Source organism: Otolemur garnettii, unplaced genomic scaffold (assembly GCF_000181295.1).
Source record: "Otolemur garnettii isolate 467f Iridium unplaced genomic scaffold, OtoGar3 scaffold00019, whole genome shotgun sequence".
Taxonomy (NCBI): Eukaryota; Metazoa; Chordata; class Mammalia; order Primates; family Galagidae; genus Otolemur; species Otolemur garnettii.
In genome coordinates this window covers 2,096,847-2,104,391 of record NW_003852414.1, presented here as the reverse complement: position 1 = coordinate 2,104,391, position 7,545 = coordinate 2,096,847, and the positions used below count along the sequence as shown (strand labels likewise).

At 46.4% G+C, this 7,545-nt stretch overlaps 1 pseudogene; it reads right to left on the bottom strand.

Annotated features, from left to right (window-relative positions):
• Positions 1-40: 40 nt before the first annotated feature.
• On the bottom strand, positions 41-467 carry LOC100948906 (annotated as a pseudogene).
• Between the last annotated feature and the right edge of the window lie 7,078 nt (positions 468-7,545).

Here is a 7,545-nt window from a genome sequence, read left to right as displayed (position 1 = left end):
CCGCCCCCGGAGGAGCAGAGGCAGCTGCCTTTATTGGGGGTCATGGGCTTCCATCAAAAGCCACACACTTGACCTTGAAGTCACTATCAGCTGCCACGTAGTTGATTGCCTCCAGGTTGAGGCCGTTGGGGAACTTGAACATGTAACCGTCTGGCAGCTTGATGGTCGGGTCTGCCTGGTCGAAGCTGATGTGCACCTCCATGACACTTCCAGGCTGGAAGGGAAAGGCAGACTCCTGCTGCCCGGCACCCCCAGGCCCAGCCATCTTTGCTAATGCACACAAGAGTGTTGGCGTCCCTGTGGACATCGAAGAGGGGGGTTGAAATGCAGGGGGGTCGTTGCTGTCTTTGCCCAAGTTCAGCACAAAGCTCTTGGTGTCAGGGGCCACCCCGCCCCATACTCTGAGTGAGACCCTCCCCTGGTTTGAGATTCAGGTTGCTGGGCACCAGAACTAAGTCAAGATTGAGATGGGAGGATGTTATGGGATCGGTTTACCAGCTGTTTGAAGACTCCAGCCCTGGCTCTGTGCCTGTGGCTCAAGCGGCTAAGGCGCCAGCCACATACACCTAAGGTGGCGGGTTCGAATCCAACCTGGGCCCGCCAAACAACAATGATGGCTGCAACCAAAAAATAGCCGGGCATTGTGGTGGGCACCTGTGTTCCCAGCTACTTGGGAGGCTGAGGCAGGAGACTCACTAGAGCCTAGGAGTTGGAGGTTGCTGTGAGCGATGCCATGGCACTCTACCCAGGGGGATAGCTTGAGGCTCCGTCTAAAAAAAAAAAAAAAAAGAAGAAGACTCCAGCCCTTTTTTTTTTTGAGACAGAGTCTCACTCCATTGCCTGGGCTACAGTGCTCTGGTTTCAGTCTAGCTCACAGCAACCTCGGCCTTCCCAGTTCAGTGATCCTCTTGCCTCAGCCTCACATAGAATCTGGGACCACAAGCGTCCACCACAACACCTGGTTAATTTTTCTATTTTTAGTAGAAATGGGGTCTCTGTCTTGCTCAGGCTGGTTGAAATTGAAGACATAGAGCTCCAGATTATAAAATTTGACATCTGTGTGCACTTACACATTCCTAGACCCTTGAAGGAACACAAAATAAAAAAAAAAGGTAATACTCTAACCTAAAACTTATGAAGATTGTTTGGTAGGCAAGTATGTTTATTTTTGTTTTTTTCCAGGAGTATGACGGAGACCCTTCTACAAAAAGACAACTGCTGAAGAGACTCTTCCTAAAGTTAGACGTAAATATTCAGACAGGGTTCGTGATCAGTGTTTGAAAAATACAAGCAGGGGATGACCCGCTTTCTCCTGGGAGAGGGCCTTCTAAATTAGCATGCGGGGTAGCAGTAGGCCTCTGGGATAGGACAATTTCCCGGTGTGTTTTTCCACACATTCAAATCAGATTCAGGACTCATATTTGCATTGTCCAAAAGGCCCCAACACATGGAGCCCTGCCCAAAGGAAAACAGGCTTCCTCTTAATTCCATAAGGATTGTTTCCCACTAACGCAGCTGAATTTGAGAGTCACAAATTATAGAGTCCTATTTTTCCATGTTAATCATAAATCACTTTCCAATAGGAAAAATAATATTTTTAGAAGAGCTTAAGAATGCTATTGTAACGTTGGCTTTCTCCTATTAATGTCATGCAGCAATGAGTTAGCAAATATATAATTTCTGAAATACCCAGGAGGTTGTCTGAGATGGTTTAAAGGTCTCTCCTCAAAGTCGTAGGTTCTGAAATTATGAGCTTTTTTGAGGAATTGGTTTAACTTAGAAAAATGACTACTATAAAGAGTTCGGTTGAATGCTTTGTCTTCTCTCCCTTCCAAATGCCACTGGATTGTAGCTTGAAGACCCAAGACGTATAAAGATGATCCCACACTCGGCAAAGTTTCACTGCCTCTTACTCGATGAAAAAGGAATGTACAATTTGTGGGAATGGTGATAAGCTGGAGTATGAGTGATAACTAGGGCAGCCGTGAGGGTTCAGAAAAGACAGGACATTGGCTGGCAAAGATGGTGGGTGGGGTCTCTCACATAGGAGGCTTGAATGAGGATATTAAAAAAAAATTTATTCATTATTCTTGAGACAGAGTCTCACTCTGTCACCCAGGTGGAGTGCAGTGGCACAATTATAGTCACTGCAGCCTCAAACTCCTGGGCTCAAGTGATCCTCCTGCCTCAGCCTCCCGAGCAGCTGGGAGCACAGGTGCATAGCCCTAGTCCCAGCTATTTTTACTTATTTTTTGTAGAGATAGGGTCTCATTATGTTGCCCAGGCTAGTCTTGAACTCCTGGCCTCGTGATCCTTCCATCTCTATCTCCCAAAGTGCTGGAATTACAAGTATGAGCTACCTACCGCACCAGCCATAATATGTTCACCATGATTTTGTTTTTTTAAATGAGTGATAGAGGTGAGGTTTTGCTATGTTGCCCGGGCTGATTGCAAACTCTTGGCCTCAAATAATCCTCCCGCTTCAGCCTCCCAAAGTGCTGGGATCACAGGTGTGAGCCACCACAGCTGAGTGTTCAAAATTGACCTAAAAAAGGTCCTTCAGCAAACTCAAAAGAATATGGTGATTCATCAGAAGAGACCCTTGATTTTCCAAAGCCTAAGCAACTCAACTTAAATGCATCCAATTTATAAGGAGCGTCTTATAAAAAAGGAATGTACAGCAGAGACTGTAATTTGTAGTAAAATGCCACGCTTTTATCTATCTCTTTACTGTTAGGCTTGTATGTCTCTAAACACAGTATCATGTACATATGTCTGATTGGTTTAAAGATATAAAATTGCCCTGAAGAATTATCAAGGCTATAAAAATGTGCATTTATAATTTTATGGCCTAGGCAATTTTCCCTCACATCCCCAACTTCTTAAAAATGATTTTTTATATTATAGCATGGAGAAAACTTGAGCATAAATAGATTCTTATTAAGAATATCACAATAGCATATATCTCCTCTTGAAAGGAAATGTAAATTTAAGATCCTCCTTAAGGTCATATTTCCATTCTCCAGTCACAGTTTTTTTCCTACATCTAAACTCATTCCAGGCCCCTCTGCATAAGCAATAAGAATACTGAATATTGTACACTTTAAACATAAAGGTTGCCTTTTGTACCTAAAGGCAGCTTTAGTATAAAATAATTGGACCTGTTAGAAATGATAAGAAACTAAATGCAGGGAGATTAAGGAAAAATTAAAAGTGAACATAGGAAATTTGATGGGTAAATTGTTTTATCAGAAAGAACTGTAGCCTAGAGAAGTGGATTCTGGAGCCTGACTGCCGGGCTTGGAGTCTGCCCCCGCCACCTCCACCCTGTGACCTCGGACAAGCTAATTAACTTCCAGGGACTCAGTTTGCTCATCTGCAAAATGGGAATAACCATAAACACCTACCTCTTAGGGTTGTGACAAAGACTCAGTAAATCAACACAACACATAGAGTATTTCCTGCCGGAGGGCCAGCACACATTTGTTATTCATCCATTCATTCATTGGCAAACATTTTGTGAGCATGTTCTCTGCACGGGGAACTAGAATAGGTCCGAATCCCTGCCCTCACGGAGCTCACAGGCAAGTGAGGAGCAGAAGAAGTCCAGATCCATTTTAAGGAAGAGAGCTCAATAGGGTCAGCATTATGTTTTTATTTTTATTATTTTTTTGAGACAGAGCCTCAAGCTGTCATCCTAGGTAGAGAGCTGTGGCATCACGCTCACAGCAACCTCCAACTCCTGGGCTCAAGGGAGTCTCCTGTTTCAGCCTCCCAAGTAGCTGGGACCACAGGCGCCCGCCACAACGCCTGACCATTTTTTGGTTGCAGCCGTCATTGTTGTTTGGCGGGCCTGGGCTGGATTTGAACCCGCCAGCTCAGGTGTATGTGGCTGGCGCCTTAGCCACTTGAGCCACAGGCGCTGAGCCTAGGGTCAGCATTATTATTGCTAATATTATTATTATTAATGAGGAAAGGACCATAAAATACATGACAGTAGTCATATGGAAAGATTTGTATTCATTGAATAAACATTTTTATTTGATAATTAGATTATTTAATAAAGCCTATGAATCTAATTGAAGAGTTTTTCGGTTCCTTATTCCCATAATCAACTAAACACAAATTAAGAGCCAGGGATCTGCTTGTTCAAACACAAAGGAGCCCCCCAGGCTGGGCCCCCTGAGAGTCCTCAGGGCTCAGAGCCAGGGGTGTCCAACTGTTTTTTTTTTCTCTCTGTGCACAGTTGTTTTGGGCCACACATTAAATACACAAACAGGAATGAAAGCTGATTAGCACACAAAAAAAGTTCTGGGCATACTTTTCATGATATCTGACACCACAGATAAGCAAAAAAAAAAAAAAAACCCTCACAAAATCAGCATGTGGCCCACAGGCTGCAGGTTGGACACCCCGGCCCAACCCATCCATGCTTTCTCAGCTTTTCAAAACAAGACTGCCTCTCTACATCTCCACTCCCTCATATCATCCGTTGTATCCCAGGGCTCATTCAGCTGTGTGACTTCAGGTTCCATCCAGCCACTGGACGATGTTTTTGTGTTTGGTTGTTTTTCGGCTGCTCCCTGGATTTCTGTCAGCCATCCAGCTTCACAAATTGCTTGGCTGAGATCTGTATTTGTCGTGTTCCTTTGAAACTGTGATTCACAGTGTACACCCTTTAAGCAGAATCCTCTCAGCCGGCAAGACTCAAAAAGCTTGTTTTAAAAACAAACGGCTGAGCAGGCTGTCTCCACCAGTGTTTTCACGCAGCACGCTCAGATGGGCCGATGTAATTAAGGGGGCGCAGGCAAAATCCTCGTTTTTTAAAATGAGCCAAAATGTTTTGTGGATGCTGATCAGATGGTGATGTCACTTGACACTTCCAGGGTGCCCGAGACAAACCAAATCAGCTGAGAAAACAAGCTTCAAAATGAGAGCTTAATAAAGAGGAAAAGAACACGCTGACCATCTTCAGAGCAGCGCTAGGATTTGTGTAAGATGTATTCTAATTGTGCTTTTCAATTTAATAAAAAAAAGGTGATCCCAATAACCCTATAGAGTTATTTGCTTATAGTTTTTTTAATTCTAGGTGGCATGTAGGGTCATGCCTTCTCCTTTGACTCACGTGGAGGACGGGACAGGGTTAGCATTTGCCTCTAAGTATTATTTGGGGGATTCTGTAAGATAATATATGTCCACACTTAGGGCCACACCTGGGCTGAGCCAATGTGTGACTGTTCTTATTATTTTTGTATAGTTGGGGCCATGGGCACCCACCTGAAGAGAAACAGGGTTACAAAAGCAAAGCATTCCGTCTGAGATCTGTCCACCCCGGTGCTGTAAGAACCCCAGCCTCTTGTAAGGTATTTCCCAATGGTTCAGAGAGCAGGCAAGAGTGTCACAGGTCTGCTTGAGAAATTGCTTCCCTCCATCTGGCTCCTGACGCCATCTCAATGACTCCTAAGTGTCCCAACATTCTGACAACACACAGCTCTACTTATCTACCCTGGAAATAGTCACCCAGTTTGCTCCTCAGGTCTTCCAGGGGTCACCAATAGCTTCTACCCGTCACCTGCCTGTTACGCAATGTCTTAGGGAGATGCAGGGGACGCGGGCCTTCCACTTTACTGCCTGCTCTGCTGAGGGCTCTGGGGCAGGTCTCTGTGCTCACATCCCCGCCTGTTCTCTGGCCCAGTGTCCTCCCTTCAATGAGTTATCTGCCCCAAGTTCCTCAGTCCTCATGCAAACAGGCCTACAGGATCTGCCCAGCCTGTTCTCCACAATCCTGTGACGCTGCAGACCTTCAAATCGGGATTACACCTTGATTTTCTGGGAAGGCTGCAAGCATCCCCGGTGCTGAGAGCAAGGTGTTCCCGGATCCCAGACCCAGAGTGGCCATCTACGGTTGTGTCACCTTCTGTGTCACGGTTCCCCCTCTTTTGGGTGCGGATACCCATAACCCCTCATGTGGTCGAAATAAGGACTGAATGAAATAGGCCAAGTAAGGTAGTCAGCGCGCGGCAGGGACAGGGTCGGCTCTGATTGTTGCTTCTTTCTTTTTTTTTGAGATAGGGCCTCAAGCTGTCCCCCTGGGTAGAGAGCTGTGGCATCACAACTCACAGCAACCTCCAACTCCTGGGCTCAAGCAAGTCTCCTGTCTCAGCCTCCCGAGTAGCTGGGACCACAGGTGCCCGCCACAATGCCCGGCTATTTTTTGGCTGCAGCCATCATTGTTGTTTGGCGGGCCAGGGCTGGATTCGAACTCACCACCTTAGGTGTATGTGGCTGGCGCCTTAGCCACTTGAGCTACAGGCACCGAGCCGCTTCTTTCTTATTCCTGGTTGCACACCCAGATCCCTACTGCCAACAGGACGATCATAAACAGACTTCCCGCCAGCACCATCCTCTGCAAAACCATTTCTCCTTCCTCGCCTTCATCCACCACGGCACATCCTGCCATTTCCAGCCCAGAAACATGTCCGGACTCTATCTATGCCTCCTCTCCGTCTCTGAAACCGCTGTCTTCCTCCAGGCCTTAACAGGGTCCCTGCGCCACTGCAACAACTTCCAGCTAAACATGAATTCCTGCCTTGGCCCCTTTCCTTCCCAAACACTCTCCATACTACGGAGGTGTAAAGACAGCCTACCAGCTCACCCTTGCCCGCAGGAAGAGGCAAAAATCCAAGCCCTTGCTTGGATACACAGGAAAAGCGCTTCGCAAGCCCCAAATCTGCATCTCCAGGCTCACAGCGCACCTCTCCGCCCCCAGGGCACCTTGCTTACAGTATCTGCACTGTCCTAGGCCCATTAAATTAATCTCACCAGCTTCTACAAACTCCCCTTTTCTCGTTTACCAGACCCCCAGCTGTGCAGAGTTTATACCATGAAACTCAGGTGAGTCATTTCATAAGCTTCTGGGGCCTGACCCTTGGCTCTCTCTTGGAAAGGAGTTAGTGGCTGCCTTCTGAGTCTGACCACCGGAGCTATGACTAATCACTGTTCTTGTATTCCAATCAGCCCTGGGGATGTGGCTTGGGGGGGCATCTCTGCCCATCAGAGACAGGATACCATGACCCGGGTTACCCCAAACTTCTCAATAATCCAGAGTCTTTGCTGACTATTAATCCTTCTCACAATCTATATGATAGTTCTACAACAATGATTCTCAACCTTCCTAATGCCCAGACCCTCTAGTACAGCTCCTCATGTTGTGCTGACCCCCACTTCATAACTATGATTTTGCTACTGTTATGAATCGTAATGTAACTATCTGATATGCAGGATGTATTTTCATTGTTACAAAGGGTTCGTGACCCACACTGGTTGAGAACTGCTGTTCTAGAACCTCCTCCCTCCTGCTTTCATCTTGGCAAACTCCTCTTCATCCTTCAAGAAACAATGTCACCTGCTCTGTGAAGCCCTTTCAGCCTCTCCAGGGCTGGCTTGCAGCTCACGTCACCATATGTTTGCTGTTTATATAACTTCTCCCCTAAAGTTAAGCCCCTCAAAACGGATTGCGCCTTGCTGATCTTTGGACATCCAGTT